The sequence below is a fragment of the Cydia pomonella genome, chromosome 7 (genome assembly GCF_033807575.1).
Source record: "Cydia pomonella isolate Wapato2018A chromosome 7, ilCydPomo1, whole genome shotgun sequence".
NCBI lineage: Eukaryota > Metazoa > Arthropoda > Insecta > Lepidoptera > Tortricidae > Cydia > Cydia pomonella.
Genome location: NC_084709.1, coordinates 3,522,078 through 3,545,785, shown reverse-complemented (window position 1 = coordinate 3,545,785; position 23,708 = coordinate 3,522,078). Strand labels below are relative to the sequence as shown.

The window sequence follows — 23,708 nt, the reverse complement described above, 5'->3', positions numbered from 1 at the left end:
GCTCGGGCTATAGTCCCCACGCTAGCCCAATGCGGATTGGGGACTTCACATACACCTTCGTTGAATTTCTTCGCAGATGTGTGCAGGTTTCCTCACAATGTTTTCCTTCACCGAAAAGCTAGTGGTAAATATCAAATGACATTTCGTACATAAGTTCCGAAAAACTCATTGGTACGAGCCAGGATTGAACCCACGACCTCCGGATTGAAAGTCGGACGTCATATCCACTCGGCCACCACCGCTTGGGAACATATCAAATTATTAATACAGAATTGGCCTTAAAGTCGTATACTGAACCACAGAGCAGTAATTTCAAGTACATTCCGAGTTCTCATACTAACTCCTTTCTGCATTCATTTTTTGCTCAAGAATAAAGCAATAGAAAAGATTTATAGTGGATTTAAATCATGGAGACGTCAGAGTATGCATAACTACATTAAGCGAAAAGGAATTGCGTTTGCGTAATAAGTTCCTAATTTGTGAATTGCGCTGCATTTTAAGATATTACATTTTACGATAGTTAAAGCGCTTGCAGAAACATTTTGTTGTATTTTATTATTTTTTAGGGTTCTGTACCCAAAGGGTAAAACGGGACTCTATTACTAAGACTCCGCTGTCCGTCCGTCCATCTGTCTGTCCGTCTGTCCATCTGTCACCAAGATGTATCTCATGTTAGGTTAGGTTAGAGCCAATCGTGCAGTCTTACGCAACTAGTTGCGATCAATCGCGCGCGTGATGGGAACTCGTCAACCAATCGCGTTGTGGCGTTAGACTGCACGATTGGCTTGAATTCATGTGCGTGACACCGCTATACTGGCCCCATTCTTATTGCCCGTAAGGCCCGTCCTTATATAAGTACAGGGTGGACAAATAAGAATGATACACTTTGTTTTTAAATTTTAATTACATTAAGTGGAAATTTTATTAAATATTTTTTCATAAATATATTATTCAGGGTTGGCAATTGTATACGGAAGATAATTTCTGCCAAATCTATACCACTAGCAGCAAGCAATTTTATCTCAAATGTTTCTGTTGTTTAAAACACGTTGTTTGCTCGATTAATTTTGAAAAAAAGTGACAGTGATTGGCACCCAAATTCTCCAAATTTTGTAGCTCTTGACTTATTTCTGTGGGGCTATCTAAAATTACGTGTCTATGCTAACGAGCTGATGAAATTTAAACAGTTAAAACCGACTATTCGACACAAATGTACTAAGATAATGCCAAAAATGTGCGAATAGATGCTGAACATTGGGATGATAAGGGCTTACATTTGCCTGCTGTTAGAGGTGGACATATGTCAGACATTATGTTTCGCATGAATTTGCCAACCCTGAAGAATATATTTTTAAAACAATACCTAATAATTTTTGAACTTAATACAGTTAAAATTTAAAAACAAAATGTATACTTCTTATTTGGCCACCCTGTATGATATATGTCAATTCCGTCATTTCAATATATTTTAACTCGGCGTTTCTTATTCTATACTATATCTTAAATTACTTATATTTTTTAAAGCGATAGTTTTTAGTGTTTGTTGTCTTCATGTGTTCATGTGTTATTTCTGTAGTAGTAATTAATTCTTCTTTTTCTTGGTTTTTTCTTTGGGATGTTTTAATGTATTGTATGTGTTACCTGTCATGGCATCACCGAATGGAGCATTATGCTGATTGGGTCCATTACGTGATGCGCACTTAATTTTCCGTTCTTCTGTTTTTGTTGCCTGTACATGTTCGTACATGGTTGTGCCTGTCACGAATAAATTTATTTTATCTTTATTTATATTGGCTACAGCCTCTGTAATCTTTAGCTCAGTAGGGTATTATACACACATCCTACAATTTCATCCTGTACCAAAGTTAATGTGAGTTTAACGGCTTTGATAGTAATCCGTCATTATGATCATAAGCCTTTGATTCGTCAGTCTTTGATGCCATCGACGTATTTAACTGAGCAAACGTATACCTTATGGGAACGAAATAGGGACTACCAATAGTCAGTGACGCGTGTAGCTGGTATTATGCACTCTCCATAACGTTAGCTTTTAGTCCTGTTCATTTTACATGAAATGTGAAATATTGCCTGATGGATATTTTGACGACCTCTGACCTAGTCAGTAATGAGTCTTCCTATGAAACCGATGGTCCTGGGTTTAAATCCTGGTAAGGGCACTTATTTGTGTGATGAGCACGAATATTTGTTCTTTAAATATTTAAATATTCATTTATTTATTTATATTCTTTGCTGTTCTAGATAAAGGTTACTCAAGGTAAATACATGGTCACTAATTTCATCAATAATATACATCGCTTATTTTTTATGTCGATATATTAATTTAAACTTATACGATCTTCGCTTAATATCTCGCTGAAATCGTGAGGATAAAATAATAATAGTAAGTGCTAGTAATAAAGTCCCATTTTAGCCTAAATAGGCTAAATGGCTTTAGTTATATGGGTCATAACTTTCTTCATATAAACGGAATTCAAAGCATATCTTAAATTTTCATACTTTATCCTTGGCCGCTATTCTTTATTCTGTGCCTGGGCATGTAAAAACTTTAAACTTCTGAATAGTTAAATAAATAAAAATAAAATACTATAGGGACATTCTTACACAAATTAACTAAGTCCCACGATAAGCCAAGAAGGCTTATATGTTTCCGGTAAAATAAGCATGATGGAAGTCTTATATTTTTATTATACTTATATCGAAATCGTTAACTTTTGTGATGTGCACAGAATAAACCGGTTTTCCCGGATGTTTTTGCCTTATATCCACGTTTCATTTTATCAAGCAATTTTGCCAAAAAAGCCAACTTTACGATTTAACTCACATATTTTTTAGTCACTTGCGCGACATGTTTCGGAGGCAAGTGAGAGTCAACAGTACGCAGTGTGCAAATAGCATGGCACACTGCATCCGGTCCAACACATCGCTCCGATGTTTGAGTGAGACAACGTTATGCGCCTAATATAGCGACATCCCGCTCGCACGTCTAGCTCTCGCTGGATGGACGCTGGCCTATCGTGACCGCTACTCTTGCACTGTTAGGGCTAGAGAAAGGAGACCTAGGGTCTCCGGAACATGTCGTGCATGTAAAAATACTTGAGTTACACCGTAAAATTAGCTTAATTATTTATTTAATCGTGTGGCATAATGTTCAAAAACAGTATACAGACAGCTATTAGTACATTACGATACATACATGTGTGAAAAGTTGTCCTTGTCCTTAGTTGTTGACCTTGTCGTGCGTGTATTGTACAACGTTTCACAGTAAATATGGCTCTTTAAATTTTTGGCATACACGTTTAGTAATATTTTTTACAGTACAGTTAGTGCGGTAAAGTAGCACCAAATGTACTGTAAAAATATAGATTAACTTTTTGAATGCTTTACATCATACACAAAAACATCAGTGTCTCGCCAAGTTAACAGGCGCATGCGCGCGAATGTAAACTTTACTTGAAAGTATCAAGGTTACTTTGTCAGCGTCCGCCATAACACCTATAGTTGTCCTTGGTGCTGTGGGCACGACTAGTAAGGATGACTTTATGTTCTTGGCGTTCAAAAGGTTAAAGGTCAGTCAGTCAACTTAATATGACTCACAGCAGTTTAAAGTTGACAAAAAAAGCTTCTAAGTATAAATATTATACTTATAAGAAACGTGGAAATTGCCGCCGCTGTCAGCACGAACCGTGAGCGAGTCATGCGTAAAGCAAACTCCTACAAAACGAAATTCAATATCATCCAAGCATTTTCTCAGTTAAAATTCTTTGCCTACTCGAATAATCACAACGTGGATATAAAAATACCTCAATAAAAGTCAACCGTAACGGCAGGATATATTTTTTACCTATACTAAAATTGGTGTGAATAACGGCCTGATTCGAACTTTAATATACGTGAAAAAATTCCTCTAGATACGATATGGATCGGATATGTCAGTATCAAAAGTCAACGAGAAACGTCACTTTTGACACTAACATATCCGATCCATATCGTATCTAGAGCAGATTTTTGACGTATATTAATGTTTGAATCAGGCCGTAAGAGCGTTTTCATATCGTGCGATCCGATATCGGATGTCGGAAACGACTACAAAGAAGCAAAAAATAAAGTGTCTTTTTTACATTTAATTATTTTTTATAAACTGAAATAGATATCATACACTCAAGAAACAGTGACCAATCGGTGGCCAAGGCGGGAATCGAACCCGCGTAGCTTCCGTGGCTAACATCCTTAAATTATTTTTTGTTGTTCAATAAAAGCGTTAATGGAAAACTAAAAGGATTTGATGCCATAGTAAATTTTCTAGCAGCCCGAGCCCTACCACAAACACCGAAGTTAAAAAATTGCGGGCATCTTTCTCTTTTACTCCAATTAATTAAGGCGTAGAGTGACAAAGAGAGATGCCCATAATTTGACAAACTTCGATGTTGGCGTTGGCGGTAGCTCTCTGTTTTTCTCCAAACGTCACCCTCACCCGACATCTGATATCGGATCGGGCAATGTGAAAACGCTCTAAATGTAACGTTAGATATCAACTCCACAAAGCACAAAGGCTGTATTTTTTTTACGCGAGTAGGTACAAAGTAAAACAATTAATTTTTTTTTCTTGGCTATCTTGCGTTTTGGGACAGATATTATAACATTTTATTGTTAAAGTAAAAGAGTGAAATTTAAAATACACTTCTAACAACCCCAAAAGCAATGAGGTCACGTTTGTTAACAGAGTTGCTTTCGTAAAAAACAGTGCCTGTAATTAGGTTATCGAGCAGACCCCAGGTTTAAAACTTACCTAAATGAATGCTTTTGGATTGCTAGATTAGCAAAACATTTTTTTTTTATAAAACGAAACCTATAAACCTACGAGTAGAATATATTATGCTGAAGCGATCGACATCAAAATCAAAGTGATTTGGTAAGATTTAGTTAGTGGAATATGTTTTTTCCCGAATAACGAATAGAATCAGGCGTTACGTTGCGGAAATCCATATTAATAAAAACAAAAAAATATTACTTTGCTAATCCGCGAAAAGATAACGTGCTAGTCAATCAGTGCTAACCCGTTATACTTACTTGCGTATATTTACATGCAATTAATGTTTTAATTTTTAGTTTTCTCCCGAAATGGAATTTCATAGAATATTTACCGTTATTTCATTCGATTTGAAAAGCTATTCTTCTCTTTTAACCCTAATTTGCTCCTTCGATTCTCTTTACATCCTTGTCGCTTATAAAAACAGACAAAAATTTCCGTAATCGAAGTTTCGGGCCGGCCGTAACTCCGGACTGTCACCGCCAACGAGGGGTTAAAGAAGCCCACTCACAGATCACTTGCCAAATAGACACAGGAAACTGGACTGCGTTATATTATTCTAGTTATATCCTGGATGCTTTAAAAAAAATCGAAAATTTCCGTAATCGATAACCCCGGCCGTAACTCCGGCCTGTCACTGCCAACGAGGGGTTAAAGAAGCCCGATCACATCTCAATTGCCACAGACATAGATAACTTACAAGGCCCTGGCAGCCAATTTAGACTTACTTTGTGACATCAAAACAAAATGATGTCAGTCGCCCGCCCGTGCGTCTCGCTCCCGCCAACACATGCACGGATAAGCTCGAGTGAAATGCGCGCGCAACTAACATCATTTTAGATAACCTGAGTTCCCTTATAGTAGTGTAGGTGAGATAGCGAGTGAGATAGGGTATGGTATTTTGCGTTTGCGTGGGAATCTACCGAAACCTACACCAGAATAACAGGTGACGCAGCAAAATCTTTTGTTTCGTCAAAATAGTTTTTAAACTTAAAATTCCTGTAAATACACCGTGTTTTTATTAAATTACGTTAACTCTGAGATATGGGTAAGTAGTAAGTACGTTTAAGGAAACTAAGTGGCATAGTTAATATGCAAAAAATAATAAATTATTTTCATAAAAAGTAACTAAATGCTGCATATCGCGATGTTGCAACACGGGCATTACATTTAGTTTAATTTAATCAATGTCATTTCGAACATCGATCGTCTGGGATAGTACTTACGTTTAGTAGCAAATGTATAAACTCGTAAACACTAATTAATATGCTAATAGGCCCTAAGGTAAGTGTATACGCTTGTAAGGGCCTTATAAGATAAAAATAAATTATTGATTATTTCCGAAATTGAGGTAATTAGAATACCGGTGTCTTTGAGAAAGATACTGAATTTAAGCTCATGAATACACCCTTAAAAAAAACACGGTGTATATGTTAATGTCTGTGGAGAATGTATGTCGGACTCTGGTTTCGAAGGGAAAGCATGAATCAAACACCTTATTTAATTATAAACAGAAGTATGTTTAATCTGCCTGAACTATTATCCACACAAATCGTCTCACTGTATGTCTGTACGAGAAATCCACAATAGACAAACGTTCGCTAGTTGTATAAATAAAAATCGACATCTTTTTGCCACAAATTGAGTAAAAATATCTAATTAGGTGTTTTATACAATGTATCTATGGGCCTTTGTCTTCTGACAGCAAAATTATGTTTGATTTTGATTTTGAAATATATTCGTGTATATTCCTTATTCAAGCCTTCGCTTCAAGCGTAGTCTACGAGTGGTATTCTTCGACCCGCCAGTAAAGTTGACGGTAACTTATTACAGCTCGTCGAACTTATACGGATCGACGATTTCCCGAATGACGCTTTGAATATTTGCTGACTTTTTAACTGACACCCTACTTTGGTAACCGAAGCTTAATATAAATTCGGAAGTAATAATAATAAAATATAATAATACATACAGGACATTATTATACAAATTGACTAAGTCCCACAGTAAGCTCAATAAGGCTTGTGTTGAGGGTACTTAGACAACGATATATATAATATGTAAATATTTATAAATACTTAAATACATAGGAAAACACCCATGACTCAGGAATAAATATCCATGCTCATCACACGAATAAATGCCCTTACCAGGATTTGAACCAGGGACCATAGGCGTCGTAGGCAGGGTCACTAGCCACTAGGCCAGACTGGTCGTCGTATTGCGTTGGAATAACTTCGAAAGCGTTATAATTTTGAAAATGGCAATGAGCTTTTTCTAACAAAAAACCTGATTCACACAGATCCTGGTATTTTTAAGTTCTTTCAACTCAGAATTACTAGCATATTCAATCTTAATGCTAAAAAAATGCCCCAAAAAATTGAATGGAAAATATAGTTTCCATTACGTCACACTCAGAAATGAAAATATTGTTCACACTTAATCGTGACGTAATGGATCGGACATTTTGCGACTTTTTTTTTTACACACTTTTATTTATTTACAAACTTTTTTAACACACTTTTTTTAAACACTTATTTTTTTATTATTACCCACTTTTTTATTACACACTTTTTATTACACACTTTTTATTACACACTTTTTACATACTTTTATTTAGCTTCACCGCGTATCTTCTTTGTATAAATCTACATATATATATGTGCATCAAATCTTGTAACTTAAATTTGAACCACTTCCTGGTGTCTGTTTGAGCTGAAATTTGGTATACTTCCGTATTTCCGATGACAATGCAATAGTATGCTAATATGGAGCTGATCTGATGATGCAGTCGGAAGGTAGCCAAAGGAACTCTTCGATGGGATAACGTAAACACATTGAATTTAGGCTCGTTTGAAAGGTTTCCAGAAGTACTTGATAGACATAGAGAAAGTGCAGTCGGCAATAAAAGTATGTGTCAAAAATATTTTGGACAGTTTTTTTTATTTAAATTGTAGGATGGAGAATGCTAATGATTCTGAGTAGAATGAGCCTAAGTAGTCCAGCTTTGTAAGAATCAGGTTTTCAATATTTATTTTAGAAAACGCCTAAATATGTATGAACCAATAACGCAAAACTCATGCTACTACCAAGGCATTTTCCATACTTTGCTACAGTACAAAAGTGCTTCTAAGGAGATATTTGCGTAAATATATTTCTCGTTTTTCCATCGGTATAATAGTTTTAACGTCTTGAAAAAACAAAGAGTCCGACCAAGATAAGTCTGCAACGTTTTTAATAGCACACGCAGTGCAAGTGTTATTTTAAACTGTGTGCTCTCAAATCGTTGCAGGCTTATCCTGGTCTGACCCTACTATTCGACAGTTCATCATCATCATCCTCGCGTTATCCCGGCTTTTTGTCACGGCTCATGGGAACCTATGTTCCGCTCGGCAACTAAACCCAAGAGTTTGCGTAGGCATTAGTTTTTACGAAAGCGACTGTTACCTGACCTAGAGGGGAAACTAGGCCTTACTGGGATTAGTCCGATTTCCTCACGATGTTTTCCTTCACCGAAAAGTGATTTTACTACTACCTCGAATCCTACTTGTACACAACGTGATCGCGAAGAAATGGAAAAAAATTAACCACGTATTCCTGGCGTCATAAGAAGGAACAAATCGTATACAATCTTGGACGCGGGTACGTCCTTAAACTACATACGTTCAAAAGAGAGGTATGGGCATTGTGAATGTCATCCTGCTTTGTGTGGTAGGGCACAGCACAGCGGATGTCATTCCAGATCTAGAGCAGAGCCCAACTGGGGAAGTCCCTCCAGCTTACAGAAAACCGCAGCCAAATAACACTAGACCCTACTCATAGTGTTGTGTTCCTGCCGGTTAGTAAGGTTGCCAGAGCTCAGCGAGGGGAGGGAGGGTTGTTAGGATCAGCAACGCGCATGTGACTTCTCTGGAGTTGCAGGTGTACATAGGCTACGGAGACTGCTTACCATCAGGCGGGCCGTATGCTTGTTTGCCACCGACGTAGTATATAAAAAAAAACAAATACAAATTTAAGTCAATTCCGCCAAAAAACACTTTTTTGTACTTTTTTTACCTTTTGTATGTTTTTATACATAATAAGTAAGTACAGTCGAGGAAATTGATTCTTCAGCAGTTTACGGTTCACTTTACATTGGACAGCTCTTAGCATAAATATGCACAACAAAAATTACTTGAACCGCAAATTGCTAAAGAATCAATTTCCTCGACCGTACATGTTCTTGGAAACTTATGGATTAAGTAATACGAATTGGTACATTTTTCTTCGTAAAAACTTTTCTATATCAAAGTGTTCCTTGTCACTTTGATATCTGTCAATAAGGACGTCTAGACTAAGGGACCTTAGTCTAGACGTCCTTATTGACAGATATCACATAGCCATCAAAAAGAAAAACTTCTTAACAAAAAATAAAACCGACTTCAAATAAAAATTACCAAAAGCGCCATACATGTACCTATAACATTTCAAGAGTTCCCTCGATTTATTAAAAAAAAATACCCGTTTGATTAAAAAAAAAATTGAAAATCGGTTCACGATTCTTGGAGATATCGAGTAACGTACATACAAAAAAAAACAGTCGAATTGAGAACCTCCTTCTTTTTTGAAATCGGTTAAAAAGGAGACCACTGCAACATAATAAACAACGTTTTTTTTTAATTGGTATTAACTCTGAAACTTGGCGAATTAAAAAAAAGTTGATATGACATTTTTGTCTCTAAATACTATCCGAAATATACTGTTAAAATCTTCCGTTTCCTCGCGGGCACCGTGTATATGTAAGTTGCCGTGCAAATATTATTACCTATGCAGGCAAATTTGAATAGTCTAGCATAGCGCCTAATATCCATATTCTCTGTACATATATGTACATATAAGTTAGGCATTAATATATGCATTTTCCATTTTAGCTCGTGACAGCTACACGTGCAATATTACACCTTATAACATGGTAATAAAAGTGTATTTTTGACGTTGAGGAAAAGATGGTCTCATAAAGTCGGAGTGGAAGAGCAAATTTATTAAAGTTTAACATGCTCTTGAAAACTTTATTATACTTGACAGAGGTTCCGGGTTGAAGGTTTGTTTGAGAAAATCTCAACTGCTTTCTAAGGTTCATGTAACACAGGTCGCGCTCATGACAAAGAGGCAGTCAGGGACAGACAGATAAAGGTGCATTTTGTTCAGAGGGCCTACCGTACCACGTTCGAGGTTTTGCCTCCCTGTCACACTTACGTACGAATTGACAAGCGCGAAAGGGAGGCAACACGTCAAACGTGGTTCGCGGTACGCCCTCAGGTCCTCTGAATGTAGTTCGCCGAGCACTGAGTGGACGGCCGTGCGTACACCGGAACGCATAATAAATATATAAATCGTGTCCTTCACGAAGACGTGTACCTTGATTTGTATTGTTTTATTAAAAGTTAGATTTGAAATGTTTGACGTATCTTAAATTTCGAATCGGGCCGTTAGTCATCACCAGAATTTGATATCATAAGCGGTCGGGGTGATGTTCCAAATTCAACTTTTGATACAATCTTGAAAATCGTCTTGACTTGACACACAAGACTTTCACTTCATTTCGGATGCACAAATCAGCGTCAGCGATCTTTAAGCTCGTGTGTGAATAAGATCAAAACTTTAATAATAATTTCTTGGATCAGAATCGGGCTCTAGGCCGCGACTGTACAAGTGATAACAATTAAATGTCTTTGAATTATATATTGTCCTATATCGAGAATATACACATGTTTCGAAAGAAAGGAGCATCTGAGCGCCCGAATCGTTATCCAAACGACCTCTGTTTAAGCCCCCACAAACTCGCTATGTCAAAAAAAATGCCAGGAGTTATTGGTCGTAAACTGTATAACAAATTACCCCAACATCTCAAAAAAGAACCAAGACTGACAGTGTTTCGTGCTAAAGTGAAAGACCTATTATTAAACAAGACTTTGTATAACATTAATGAATTTAATGAAGTGTAAATGTTACAAATTATGACATGCATGCACTTTAGTTTAAAAATGCCTGACTAGTCGCACTTGTTAGTAGTATAGATATTATATACATGATGTATATTTTAAATGTACCTATTACCATGTGTGATGAATAAACTATTATCGAATCTATCTATCTATCTATGTGACCTTGATGGGGCAGAGGGCGTCCACAGTGCACTGCGATAATAGTCCGGCACTGTGTCTGCTTTGGACGGCAACGTTTCCTCTTTCATTGGGGATTCCAGTCTAGGGCTTCCGACGCTTGATCTGCTGGTCGATCGAGGTCTCATTGCAGCTTTTTTTTTTTTTTATAACGATAGGCAAGCGTTTGACCACGATCTCACCTGATGGTAAGTGATGATGCGGTCTACGGTGGAGCACGCTTACCTATGAGATACCTATTTACCCTAGCCTTGAAGAGACCCAGATTGTACTCATGCGGAAACACAGACTCGGGCAGGGCATTCCACTCCTTGGCAGTTCGCACAAGAAATGTTGAAGCAAAACGCTTCGTGCGTATTTGTGGAATACCTACCATGAAGCGATGCCGGAGTGCCGATTGTCTGGTAGTCCGATGGTGAAATGGGGACGGAGGAATAAGGTTGTGCAGTTCCTCGGCACACTCTCCGAAATGTATCCTGTAAAAGATCGTTAGGCTGGCAACCTTGCGACGATGCTCTAGACTTTGGAGTCGAGCATTCGTCAGACCGTCATCTCCACAGGTTGGCGTTAGAAATTTTCTCGGGTCAGTGCGAGAGATGAGATGTCTTTTGTAACCTTCCACGTCTCGCACCCATACAGAAATACGGTTTTTTCGTAATGATTAGTTCGTTTTGAATACCTTGGCTAGCTTTTGCTTTTTACGGTTATAATACGGTTTTTACGTTTAACACTATGATTAGTTCATTTTGAACATCTTAGCTAGCTATTTCTGCTGACGGTGTAACATTCGTATATCATCATTATTAGTATAGGATGTAAATTAAATACGAATACTATATGCTGCTATCAGTAGGTAGCTCAGCGGACATAAGAAGAAACTACAATATTTACTGTACAGTAGAAGGAAGTTCGGATCCAACTCACTAACTAATCCTTAGAACAGACTGTAGACTTCCACCTACAGACTTCTCGTTGTGACGGTTTTTATTTATTTATTAACACAACGCATATACAATACAATACTCGTACAAATCCTCTTTATTGCACAACCTCAGTATAAATGTGCATGGAAATACATATAATAGATAGAGGTAAACAACCGGATCCCGTTGTTTCGCATAATTATTTAAAGGCATAATGGAATGATAGTCATATTATCATTAGTCATAACTCTGAAACCGTTAACTTTTCAGGAATTTCCTTAGGTTATCCTATAGATAAGATAGGATGGGTTAGGATTGTTTTATGACAATCCTGAAAAGTTACACGTTTCTGAGAAAAAACCAATTTATGGCTAACGAAAATGCGGACAAACAATACATTATTGTTTTCCATAAAATTTTAAGTCATAATGTATTGTTTGTCCGCATTTTCGTTAGCTATAATTTGGTTACCTCTCAATCATTAAGCCTTAGGGGACTTTGCTGTCATTGTTTTTAGAATGTATATGTGTTGTTTACGGGTCTCTATTGTTTTCCATAAAATTTTAAGTCATAGAGACCCGTAAACAACACATATACATTCTAAAAACAATGACAGCAAAGTCCCCTAAGGCTTAATGATCGAGAGGTATATGGAGACTTTAGGTCCAGAAACATATCTTCAATCAGCGAGCTCCCATTTTAAAGGACTGCCGGCCTCCTACCTCCCTACCCCTTTTGGTGTTGCAGGTGTATATGGGCAACGGTAATTGCTTACCATCAGGCGAAGCCTTTCTATATCTTTTTCTCAATGCTCCATCTAGTGTGAGTTACAGAGCAGACCTATTCAAATACACACGCACGCCGATAGCCCCCTCAAATATTTGCTAACGTGAGCGGCTCAAACTAATGAAATCGGATGTCATTTAACCGTCTACAGGCTGAATTAGACTTGAACGCCATTTTCAGCATTTCAGACTTCAGTAAATTAGTTTCAGTGCTTTAGAGTTTCTAATCAAGGACTGTTAATGCTCTTGGGGCAAATAACACCAAAGAGAATTGAGTATAGAGGCGTATTGTCAAAGTAAATTTTGTAGTCAATTAAAACTGCCATCTTTCGACACAGGACTAAAACTCTTAGAATGACATGTGGCTATTTGACCCATATTTTTTCATTGATATGTGTTAAACGGTGTCGCCATCTACTCGAAGAGTAACATTATTGCAGGTTGATGATTCCAATATCAAGTATCGGTTTGATATTAGCGCACGTTCGAATTGGCCTGTTAGTCTTTGTCTCAACAGTGCATGGTCTCCTCTTGAACTCTACTTGCAAAATAATATCAATATTCATTTGGTAATATTTAAATATTATATTGAGTGATCGTAGCTTGTAGTGCATCTCGTGCGCACCAGTAAGTACCTATGGAAAAATATCCCATTTCAATAATTAATATGCCTAGTCTCACACAATATAATATAATAAATGTATATATATCTCTAAAACCTATAAAACAAAGTCCGCCGCGTCTGTCTGTATGTATGTATGTTCGCGATAAACTCAAAAACTACTGAACGGATGTTTATGCGGTTCCACCAATCAATAGAGTGATTTTTGGGGAAGGTGTAGATGTATAATGTGCAAAGCCGGGGCGGGTCGACGAATAAACTTAATTAGGAATTTAAACAGGAAAGTTAAAGTTGTACGTCTATGTGTTAGTTTCTGGCATTTTATTAACTTAGACACTGTCATCACTCATCAGTGTCATTAATTGTGTATGGCGTATTTATTTTTTCTGAATAAAGGAGAACTCGAGTAAAGACCAAATGTATATAGCTTGAAAGGCAGTTATTCTCTGTGATAAAAAGTATCTCTATAAAATAATAATGAATTGGAGATCATCATTGGACATGAGATATAAAGAACTGTCCGGTAGAGAATAAATAAATAAATAAATATTTTCGGGACAATCTTACACAGATCAACCTAGCCCCAAACTAATTTATTTGTTTAATCATTTATTTCAAGTAACTTAAGACTCATAAATATGTTAGTATGCACTTACAGCTATGTTAATATGTACAAACTTATCACTAAATAATTACTAAGACAGCTATGTTTCTAGAAGCACCTACTTAGTGGTTAGACATCATAGGTACTTCTAGAAACATGCATATCATCACAATGCCTCAAATATGGGCAGTCAAACCTCTCGGCAATCGAGCGCAGGATTGGGTTGGGGCTGGCCCGCACCCGGCGCACCTGGGATGTGCATCGTTTGCTCACTAAGCAGAGCTTGTATAGCCTGTCCGATTTCTAACGCAGCGGTTTACGTGAGCGAATAACTCGCGAACGCGAAACGGCGCGGCGCGGCGGCCCACCGCATTTGCGTTCGCAATGAGATCGCCCACGTAGGACACAGGTATCAAAGGATTGATTCACCCGCGCCGCGCCGCGCCGCTTCGCGTTCGCGAGTTATTCGCTCACGTAAGCCGCTGCGTAAGATAAGGTTCGCCATACATTTACTATGGCGTACATTTAAAACGGACAGATTATTCTATGGGTACTAGTCGACGATATACATACTTATATAGATAAATAGATACTTATATACATAGGCATACCCATGACTGAGGAACAAATATGTGTTCATCACATAAATAAATTCCCTTACCGGGACCATCGGCTTCATAGGCAGGGTCACTACCCACTAGGCCAGACTGGCCGTCGAGAGAAATAGAGATAATCATTGTTTTTTTAGGCAACCAGTTTGGCCTAGTGGGTAGTGACCCTGCCTACCTACCTACCTACCTGCCTGCCTACGAAGCTGATGGTCCCGGGTTCAAATCCTGGTAAGGGCATTTATTCGTGTGATGAGCATGGATAGTTGTTCCTGAGTCATGGGTGTTTTCTATGTATTTAAGTATTTGTAAATATTTATATAATATATATATCGTTGTCTAAGTACCCTCAATAAGCGCTGGTGGCCTAGCGGTAAGAGCGTGCCACTTGCAATCCGGAGGTCGCGGGTTCAAACCCCGGCTCGTACCAATGAGTTTTTCGGAACTTATGTACGAAATATCATTTGATATTTGCCAGTTGCTTTTCGGTGAAGGAAAACATCGTGAGGAAACCGGACTAATCCCAACAAGGCCTAGTTTACCTTCTGGGTTGGAAGGTCAGATGGCAGTCGCTTTCGTAAAAACTAGTGCCTACGCCAAATCTTGGGATTAGTTGTCAAGCGGACCCCAGGCTCCAATGAGCCGAGGCAAATGCCGGGACAACGCGAGGAAGAAGAGAGAGTTGTCTAAGTACCCTCAACACAAGCCTTATTGAGCTTACTGTGGGACTTAGTCAATTTGTGCAATAATGTCCTATAATATAAAAATAAAATAATAAACAAATACATGCTTGGGCAGATTTACGATGCTTAGTTACGCTTTTGACTAAATTACACATACATACTTATACCAATAGACTTAAATATTTGCTGACGCGAGCGGCTGAAAGTAATGAAATCGGATGTCATTTAAGTGTAGCGTTTAGAGACTAAATTAGACTTGACTGAGGACAGTTTCAGCGCTTTCGAGTTTCTAATCACCGGTCAATGGGCCTTAAATGTGCTTTTGAGACAAGTAAAAAGTTTTTGACCACACCAGCTCGTAAAGGCTCTCTTTATGTTTCAAAATCTGATGAGAAAGTTACAATTTATCGAAAAGATTGATAAAGTAATATGATACGGATTTTTGAGTTGTTATCATATTGGCAGTTTTAAGTGATGATAAATATTTAATAACGTTCTTCTTCTTTATACTTTACTAACCTTCTTCAAAATATGACCCGCCTGATGGTAAGCAATCACCGTACGATCTGGACGACAGGAACTCCAGAGGTGTTACATGCGCGTTGCGGACCCTTTCAAAAGCTGTACCCTCCTTTTTTGAAAAACCCTATACTGTAGACCCTCGGAAAAACCTCGGCATGGGAGCTCATTCCACAGCCAGAGCGCCCGCAGGAGGAAATTCCACTTAAACTGCATAGTGCGCTACCTTTTAGGCCGTTTATGCATTTTTTTTATAATTAGTATTTTCCTAGCGTTAGTATGGCGATATGTTGTGTGTCACTCAGGAGCAAAGTTTATTTAACCCTCGTGCCTAGAAGCCCTTGCAACGCTAAAGATTCCACTTTAAGGATTTGATAAATCTTTCGCTTGCTCGGCTATCAATAGTACGAGGGGTTAAAGAACAACTTTGCCCACTACTAAAACAAATAACTATATTAGAACTTTGAGAGTGTCACTTACCAAAACACTTCTAAACCCTTTGAATCCGCTTTTAAGTCTCGCACAGGTACGAAATATCACTCGACATTGAGACATTGATTCTGGGCTTTGATGGTTTGAAGAAAAGTTTTAACTTCGCTCGCTCTAACAGATCGCTCTGTAATTTTGACAGGATTTTGAAATTTTAAAGTACGGCGCGTTTATTTGGGCGTATCATTTGTTTTATGAAATCGGATGAAAACCATGCTAGCTTTTAGAGACTAAATTAGACTAATCAATGGACTTTTATTTATTTATTTATTTATTCTTTGCACAATACATGAAGGTACAAATGGCGGACTTAATACCTTAAGGCATTCTCTACTTTTTCACCACACCCGCTCGGAAAGGTTCTCTTTATTCATTCAAATTAGTTGCCAATATTGTATTTTATCGTCTAGAGTGCAAAATTATTTCATGATAATGATGATGATTTTAACCCTTTAACGGTCCAGATTAATAAAATGTAGATTCAAGCCTCATTGCCTCGTCAAAGTTCTAAAAATTCTGCATACACGAAAATAACCGTAAAATATCTAAGTGTACCCTATAACGGTTTAAGCGATGATTTTGTTTAAGTACTAAATATTTATACGTAGCATAAACATGACATTCTGAACGTTCAGTAGATAGTATTTTTCTCGCGGTGGCGAAGATACTTTTTTCCTTCGAAAAGGTTTTTTCTCCTATAATGCCGCTAAACCCTCACAACACTTGAGATTCCACTTTTTCGCTCGCTCGGGTCTCAAGATTAGTATGAGGGGTAAACAACAAATTCGGACCCTTGTTGAACAAGTAACTATTATAGTTCAGAGGGTGCCAGACTTAAGTGGTAGGATTAGCGTACTTTCGTTTACCAAGGATCCTTTCTTACACTTCTTAATATACCTACTCAAAAGTATTTTATAATATCGTGAATCGTGATATAATACAGAGCTTTTCAGTCGAGTACAGTGTTTAGTCAACGAACCTTGCTGAGTTGCCTAAGTGAGGTACGAGTCTGAAAAGCTTGATTATATCACTATTGTATACAATACTTTTTCTAAGAGTCATCAAAAGTAAAAAAAAAAAAATACTATAAAAGCTAAAGAAGTAATGAACATTGGTAAGTATCTAAGTAGACAAAAATGTAGTGCCTACAAAAGACATAAACGCGCGAGCCCCCGCCCGCCCCTCCCTCGTTCTATGGGAGCGCGGCGGCACGTGATTTTTTATAGTTGACTACAGCGTATCGAAATAAATTATACAGTTGAGTTGGGTACATATATGAAAAGTACGCACTATAATTTGGTATACGAAATCTTAATTCAACCATTACAGTCGCCGAGTAGAATAAAGTTCTTGAACGATAGGTGGCGCTAGTCATATAAAGACTGACAGACGGACACACTCTTGTGATGCAATACAAAGCATATATGTATAAATAATATGTTAAAGCGAATAATTGTTAAATTATTTAAATTTTTAGTTAACTTTGTAGTGTTTAGCATTGGTGTAAATACTTAATAAATGTTGTCCATGTGTGCAAACAAATTCATGAATTGTACAGAGAAGTCAATTTTAGATCTGGCACAGGTAATTATCTAAGCGGAGCTACAAAACATCACTAGACCAATTAGCTGTTTCCCGTGAAATTTGTCTGAAATTTCCGTAAACTTTCTGAATTTTCCAGATATATCGGAATGGCCGAAGTGCTCAAAATATCTCAACACGCGCGCCATGCCTTGACAAATAGGCGTGTTCAGATATTTGTGAGCACCTTTGCCGCCCCGATATATCTGATGGCCTCTATACGTATTAGACATTAGGACATAAATATCCGTTTAGTAGAGAATCACTGTTTCTTCAAGCCTGCCTGGCTTGTTTGGCATGGTAAGCAATTTTTAGCAAGTTAAGATCCTTACGCTTTGTTATTTAGGAACCTAAATATCATTTTTGAAGACCTATCCATAGATACCCCACACGTATGGGTTTGATGAAAAAAAATGTTTTATTTATTTTAATGAATGAATGAATTAATGAATTTATTGCGTATTTGTAAATTCAGGTTACAAAGTAGCAGTTACAATTGCAGAAAATGAGTCACACCGAACCCTACCTTTACAGGTGTACACGCTATTACATCTAGTTCTAGAATTATATTAAATACAAAATAAAAATTACAAAATGTCAACTAATATAAATAATATTCAATTATTAAATGGTTAATGGTAGGTCCAAGTAATCATTAAGGCTGTAAAAGCACTTATTTATAAGCCACATCTTAACAGTATTTTTAAATCTGTTACTATTGAGATTCTTAAAACTATCTGGCAATTTATTAAATATGTCAATACTCATCATAAAACAATTATTACATGTCAGTTTTAGTCTAGCTAAGGGCTTGTATAGTTTATGTATATACTGGTTTCGAACTTCTCTGGACGAAAATTCCTGGACCTCTTGAAACATGTATTTGTGCTTATGCTTATGTACTGTTTTATGACGTATTAAAAAAAAACTACTTACTAGATCTCGTTCAAACCAATTTTCGGTGGAAGTTTGCATGGCAATGTATATCATACATTTTTTTTAGATTTTTCATTCTGTTATTTTAGAATTTAAGGGGGGGGGGGACACACATTTTACCACTTTGGAAATGTCTCTCGCGCAAACTTTTCAGTTTAGAAAAAAAAATATATTAGAAACCTCAATATTATTTTTAAAGTCCTATCCATAGACGTATGGGTTTGATGAAAAAAAAAATTATTTTATTTTATGACGTATTTAAAAAAAACTACTTATTAGATCTCGTTCAAACCAATTTTCGGTGGAAGTTTGCATGGCAATGTATATCATACATTTTTTTTAGATTTTTCATTCTGTTATTTTAGAAGTTAAGGGGTGTGTGTGTGTGTGTGGTGTGTGTCCCCCCCACACACATTTTACCACTTTGAAAATGTCTCTCGCGCAAACTATTCAGTTTAGAAAAAATGATATTAGAAACCTCAATATCATTTTTAAAGACCTATCCATAGATACCCCACACTTATGGGTTTGATGAAAAAAGATTTTTTGAGTTTCAGTTCTAAGTATGGGGCACCCCCAAAATTTATTGTTTTTTTTTCTGCTTTTGTGTAAAAATCTTAATGTGGTTCATAGAATACATCTACTTACCAAGTTTGAACAGTATAGCTCTTATAGTTTCGGAAAAAAGTGGCTGTGACATAATCGGACAGACAGACGGACATGACGAATCTATAAGGGTTCCGTTTTTTGCCATTTGGCTACGGAACTCTAAAAACGTGAATCGCGATCCAAGTATCTTTTTCTAGGATATAAAAGACAAACAAATCACCTGATGGTAAGCAATTAGAATAGAATAGAAATAATTTATTGAGACAATACATCAAATGAAATCACCATTGCCCATGGACAAATGCAATAACAAAGCCAAGTTGCAAGTGCATTCCCGACCTTAAAGAGGAAAGGGGACGGCCGTTTCTCCATATAAACGTAGTCCTAATTTTCCTCTCTGGATGACATTAAGGAATAGTACATTACGATACAAGTGCGAAAAATAGGAAATTCGAAACGAGTGGTGATAAGTTAAAACTTTAAAACACGACCGAAGGGAGTGTTTTAAATCGACACGAGTTGCGAATTACCTATTCGCACATGTATCGTACAACGTTTTACAGTACATATGGCCCTTTAAATGTTCGGCACAGTAACGTAATATGCTAATTTTCGCACTAGTGCGATAAAGTAGCACCATATATGTACTGTAAAATTTGTTTAGATAATTTGATGTATATTAACCATAGTTATGCTCCTACGTTTGACTTTTTTTTTTAATTATTGTAAAAATTAGGAGCGAGTAACCGTTTTCATATAAATTGTTAAATCCTCTTAACTATTATATAATAATTAAAAATTCAAAAAAAATCAAACACAGGGTTGTGTGTGTGTTAATGTGGTTGATATACGTCAAATTGTATCAAAATATTTTTAATAATTTGTAATAGTATTTGTCATTTATTTTCTTTTTTGTAAAATTTACTAAAATCGTTTTTTAATACAATCAAAAATGCGAGAATGGAGTATTTGTTTATTATATCAAAAAAATATCGTCACTTAAAAAGTATAATTCCCTAAAATAATTCTGTGCAGTATCGCTGTTCTCTTGAAATTATTCCAAAAAAATTAAAATTGTCTACCAATGAGAATGCAATGTAGCCGTGTTACCGAAAACACTTTATCACTATTAATTTAACTAAAAACAAAAGCTTGGACTTTCTTGAGAGGACAGCGGAAGGTGTTAATTGACGGGTATTTTGCGCTAAACATTTTAATGAATGCAAGAAAATAGTTCTGAAGCTGTTAACATTACGGCGTGCTTCCAAAGTTTCTTAGGAATCATTAAGGAATTAAAAAAATAATATATTATAAAAATTCTGTACAATGGAAAATGTTCAGAAGAACTTTTTGAATTGGTGCCACCGTCGCGTTTTTATTACCCCGCCAAAGAAACAAAGTTCATCCTCACTTTGTCGACACGTGGCAAACCAAGAACAAGCGGGCATCTCGCTCGTTTTTGCCCAGAACGGGCAAGTTGTGGAATGACCTACCTTCTGAGGTTACCCTTGCGCTACGACATGGGGTTCTTCAAGAAGCAGGTATTTAGGGTTCTCAAAGGTTGGCAATGCATAAAGTGGCTCCTTCGATGTTGCTTATGTCCATGGGCGACGATGACTACCTCCCATCAGGTGGTTTATCTGCTCGTATGCTGCCTATAACATAAAAAAAATTACTAAATGATTTCTAAGAAACTTAGTACATGATTCCTAAGAAACTTTTTAAATGATTCCTAAGAAACTTAATAAATGATTCCTAAGAAACTTAATAAATGATTCGTAAGAATATCTAAATCTAAATAAATGAATGTCAATTTGTTTACCACGCGCACTTACAACCCCTCTGGTGTTGCGCGTGTCCTTGGGCAACAGTATTCGCTTACCATCAGGCAGTTCGTTTGCTCGTTTGCCTCCTGTATCAGAAAAATAATATTTTACATATTAAGTTGCCAACATGATCAAGTATTTTATATACTAGCGTGACTTTATGTATTGTGCGTAGAATGTCATTTTTCATGATAGAGACTATGCCGATCTTTCTTCGGGCGGCCATTTTTTTAAATTGTACACATTTTTTTTACTATTTATGTTATATTGAAAATCAGGAGCTCTTTCAATCCTAATTTATTCCGGTACCATTTTTCATAGACTAAGTATGTATATGACGGTAACTGAACAGAATGGAAGGAACGAAAAATGTATGGACATTTTCGGACACTATTTTTCTTTAATTTGGATCGAAAGAGCTTGTAAATAGATAAAAAATCCCAAATATGAAAAAAAAACGTGTATTGTAGGTACAGTCACCTGCAATAATATGTTGAACAATGAAGGCCATAAAAATAACTGACACGATCTTATCCGTAGAGCCATAAGGACTCTACGTGGGCTTATATGGCTCTACAAATAAAATCATGTCAGATACTTTCACTGTACAACTTCAAATAAACAAAATGATACAAGTATTAATAACAAGTAGTAATTCTATTCCTACCTAATTTTATCTAAATCAGTTCATCACTTTAAGCATAACCAGTTAACAGACAGACAGCGTTACGTTCGCATTTAGAATACAAGTAAGGATGAATTATTAAGAAAAATGAGAACACAATTCAGTTCACGACGTTCAGTGTTGAAACACGTCGCCATTTTCTCTCAGAGCTCTGTTAAAACAAAGATATGTAATATTTTTTCTTTCCATTATTGTACTGTAGTGTCGTCGGATTTATGGAGCCGTTATTACTTGTACAGTCGGCAAAAGAAGCGAATGAGCATCAAAAGTATCTACCTATAGTCCGTATCTTTAGGTATTCAAAAAAAGGTAAACAAAATCTACACTCAAATGGCTCCTTAAGGCAGTTGAGGGTAGATGAAAACATTACATGATCAAATAATGTAGGTTTAAAGTCAGGTCGTTCAGTGACAGATCCAGGCGGTTTTGTATTTGGTTGGTTAACCAATAAATATTAAAACTACCCGAAAATTTACAAATTGTTTGTTTATCTTTTTTTAAATACCTAAAGATACAGACTATAGTAAAGCAGAGACGCTTTCCATATAGATAGGTTTTCGTACATTGACCCTCCTGTTGCTATCACTATTGCTCGCACATATTATATTTATTGACTTCAAAATTTTCTAACGGGTAATAGTAGTTCTTCTATGGTAATATTGATGCCGACTGTACTTATCCCATGCATCATCGCACGATTTATGATATGTACTAAAACCTCCTGAAACTTAACGAGAGGACATCCGTCACCTGATGCTGGAATAGTGTGGTTGTTATGTCTTCATTTTTCTCACATTAAGGAATATCTTCATAATATCCCATATTTTAGTTATATACATTTAGTATTCGTTTGTTATAAACTGAAGTAGATGTCACAATACTTTAGAAAAAGTACCAATGTACTGTGGCCGACACCGCGCGTTCGCGGCTAATGTCCTTACAAAGGTTTCTCGTCCCGCAAAATAACGTAAAGCTTAGTTACTCTGGACCATTTTCCATATTAAATATGACACTTTCAGAGCAGAAAAAAAAATATGAATCTACAAGATATGAGCAATGATATGGTTTTTCTGAAAATCTATTTTAATTAAAATAAGTGAAGGAAAAAAATCTTGAAGCCACCCCTATTTCTTTCCGTTGTATCCTTATTACTACTGCAGCTTTTATCGAAACTATATAAAACTTCACAATTTTTTTCACAAAACACTAAAAAAATATGCCACAATTCTCAAAAAAAAAAACAGCCTAAATTCCGCCTAGGTTCCTAACATTACCTATCTAGTCAGTGCGGGGCAAGTCGTGTTTCTAGACAGACCTGTGCTGCATTGCGCGAGCGAGCAAACGAAATTCTATTTCGAACGCATAGCTCTGCAAGCTCGATCTTTTGCAGCGGGTGGTGCGGTAAGGGGTATCAGCTCCGCACACACATGCGAGAGGTTGTTAGCGTCGGGTGCAGCCTTAAGCACCCGCGGTCATGGAAAAACCAGTTCAAATTTCTCGAGCGTCGAATAAAAGTGAAAAGTACATACAATGTGATTCTATAGTACAATTGCCTATTTCGTGACTAGTATAATATTAAACTTAAGGTTCAATGTCGTAAAGGTTCGTTTATTTACTTTAAAGTGACAAAAAATCTTAAAATTATACTTTTTACAAACTTTTATTTAGTTTCACCTGGCCTGTTGTCTGTAATCAAATGTTGCAAGTTAAATTTGACCCACTTCCCGGTTTACGATGAAGCTGAAAATTTGCATACATATCTAAATCGGGTGACAATGCAATATTATGGTACCTTCGAGCTGATCTGATGATGGAGACAAGAGGTATCCATAGGAACTCGGTGATAAAA

The 23,708-nt window shown here is 36.7% G+C and overlaps 1 protein-coding gene and 1 long non-coding RNA gene across 4 annotated transcripts in view; one reads left to right on the top strand and one right to left on the bottom strand.

Moving 5' to 3' along the window:
* LOC133519599 (glutamate receptor-interacting protein 1) overlaps positions 1–23,708 on the bottom strand; it is a 629,013-nt gene that overhangs the window by 167,861 nt on the left and 437,444 nt on the right. The window lies entirely within an intron of this gene.
* Positions 7,393–9,226, top strand: LOC133519596 (uncharacterized). Its single transcript, XR_009799640.1, has 2 exons — positions 7,393–9,142; positions 9,197–9,226. It is a non-coding gene; the product is annotated as an uncharacterized LOC133519596 (long non-coding RNA).